The following is a 2,748-nucleotide window of genomic DNA, read 5'->3' as shown; positions in this document are numbered from 1 at the left end:
TATATATATACACTTATTTTATTTTTGGTAATGGGGATCGAACTCGGGTCCTTGCACTTTCGAGGCAGGCCACCGAACCCCTGAGATAAATCCCCGGCCCACACACTATATTTTTTGAGACAGTCTCACTGAGTTGCTCAAAATGGGCTCAAATTTAGAATCCTTAACCTCCAAGACTGCTGGAATTACAGGCATGTAACACTACACTCAGCTCAACATTGTCTGGTAGTTTGATTCCAGTGGCTTACCTCTGGTTGGAAAGAAATTGGGATTGGACTGGTTCAAACCTTTCCTACCTACAAGAGAAGGCCGTGGTGGTTAATTCTAGGTGTCAACTTGGCTGAGCCATGGGATGCCCAAATGATGTGTGGTGGGGGGTACCATTGGAATGGGTGTGCTCAGTAAAGCAGAATGTCTTTCCAGCATAAGTGGACATCATCCAATCCATTAAGAGCCTGAATAGAACAGAAAGGTAGAGAAAGGCTGAGTTTGCCTTTTGCCTGACTGCTAGCGCTAGGACATTGGTTTTCCATCCTTGGCCTGGGAGTCATAGCATTGGCTTTTCTGATTCTCAGGCCTTTGGACTTGAACTGGAATTTACACAGCTGGCTTTCTTGAGTCTCCAACTTACAGACAGCAGACCATTGGACTTCTCAGCCTCCATAATCATGTGAGTCTATTCATTGTAATTAAATCTATATCCTATTAGTTCTGTTTCTCTGAAGAACCCTGGCTAGTACAATAGCTATCTGGTACAAGGGTTGAAGGTTCAGCTAAGAGATCCAGCAGAGCTAATTGGCCTGCCTAAAGAATCAGTTCATGGCCTTTTCCCTTTTAGCACTTCCATCAGTCTGATCCCTGTGTTACCCGATCTGTGATGACATACCATAGATCCTTCCCACACCTGTCATCTCTCAGAGGAAGGAAGCATGAACTAGTTAATAGACTTGGCTTTCTGAGCCTAAAGACTGATTCTTTTCACTTGGCCAGTGCCTGATACTTTCTCACCCATGAATATTGGCTATAAAAGTGCCTGAAATGCAGAAATCACTATGAATATTCATGAAGTCATATTATGAATACTACTTCTTTAAAAATGAACAGTTTTCTGGCCATTTGCCTTCAAAATTGAATTCTTCTCCCACACTTCAGGTCACTTGGAGATTGTCAATAGCAGTGTTCAGCAAACCACAGTTTGTGGGCCAAATGTGGTTCTCCATCTATTTTTATATGGTCTGCAAGCCAAGAGTGGTTTTTACATTTTTAAATTGTGGAAAAAATTGAAGGAAGAAAGAAATTTTGTGACATGTAAAATTATATGAAATTCAAATTTCATTGCTAACAAATACAGTTTCATCAGAATACAACCACACTCATTTATTTATATATGGCTGATGACTGCCTCCATGGTACAAGGATAGAGTTGAGTACTTGTGCAGAGACCAGAAGGCTCACAGAGCTTAAAAGATTTTGTTTCTGGCCATTTTCAGGAAACTCATTGACTTCCAGTCTATCAACGTGAAGTTTTCTTAAGCACACACTGTGATTCCGTCTTCTTATCTGATAGAGCTGGACTGCAGTGCTGTACCTTGCCAGTAGGGAAGGCTGTCTATCACACATCAGCCTGAAACCGGGAGAGGTCAGGCTTTGAATATTAGAAAATTTATTCATTCACTAACTGCCACACAGTTTTAAGTTCTAGATCTGTAGCAGTTGAAAAAAAAAAAAGCAAGAAGTCTTAAGATGAACAACAACAGTACACTAAATGGTGCACTAAAGTGACTATGGGGAAAAATAAAGCAAGACAAGGAATACAGAAGGACAGAAAAGGGAGATTAGTGACTTTAATTGAGATTAGGGAAGGCTTCATTACCAAAATAACAAATGAATAAACACCTAGAGGAGGTAAGAAATTTAAGTCGCGCCTTTGTCTCCAAGAGGAACACTCCAGGCACAGGAAACAGCAGATGCAAATGTCTAAGGTGAACCGTGCTTGTGATATTCAAAGAGCACCAAAGGCAATTAACAGTAGGAACAAGTCGGGGACAAGAGAACAGATTACGTGGGACTCCATTCTGAGTGACAGATGTGGGAAGACAATGGAGGTTAAGAGCAGACAAGTAATGTAATCGAATTTCCTGTTTCTCATTTAATAGCTGTCTGAAATAGTCTATGACTACTTTACATACCTTTGCTTTTATTTTGATTTTTAAGGTTAAAGAATTGAGAAATTGTATAAAACATGGCAAAACAGGAAAAAAGCATTTTACTGAGTTTCCGTGATGCTGCATAGCAAATCACCCCAAAGCTTAGTGGTTTAAGAGGGTAATGTTTTACCCTTCCTTTCTCATAGTTTTGTGGATTTATTACGGTCAGATGGATGAGTCTTCTGCTTGTTTTTATTTTTTCTTTCTTTATTGGTTGAGATCACTCATGCAGTTGAATTCACCTGCAGCTAAGCTTGCTGGAAGGTTCGGGCCTTATTTGCATATCAGGAACTTGGTCATTCTTCCTTGTGGCCTCTCTTTATGGCTGTGGCAGGCTTCCTCACCATGTGGTCATCTCGTGGTCTCTGTGTTTCCAGGATTTCTTCTGTGAAGCTGGCTTTAAGAGGGAATGCAGAAGCAGCTAGAACTCTTAAAGGCATGGCATTGCTTCTCCCATATCCTGCTGATCAAAGCAAATCAAAAGGCCAGTGAAGATTCAAAGATAAGAGAAAGTCATGGTTGTTTGACGGGTCAGCAGTGT

General features: G+C 40.8%; 1 long non-coding RNA gene across 1 annotated transcript in view; it reads left to right on the top strand.

Annotated features, from left to right (window-relative positions):
• The window catches only part of LOC104869382, a 37,006-nt gene extending 36,359 nt beyond the window's left edge, over nucleotides 1-647 (top strand). The window contains exon 4 of the long non-coding RNA XR_004516297.1: nucleotides 576-647. This is a non-coding gene — a long non-coding RNA (uncharacterized LOC104869382). The remainder of the gene's footprint in view (nucleotides 1-575) is intronic.
• Nucleotides 648-2,748: the final 2,101 nt, after the last annotated feature.

This window comes from Fukomys damarensis, unplaced genomic scaffold (genome assembly GCF_012274545.1).
Source record: "Fukomys damarensis isolate Sample0158 unplaced genomic scaffold, DMR_v1.0_HiC HiC_scaffold_8, whole genome shotgun sequence".
NCBI classification, from domain to species: Eukaryota; Metazoa; Chordata; class Mammalia; order Rodentia; family Bathyergidae; genus Fukomys; species Fukomys damarensis.
Note: the sequence above shows the minus strand (reverse complement) of the source record. Positions and strands in the feature narration are given on the sequence as shown.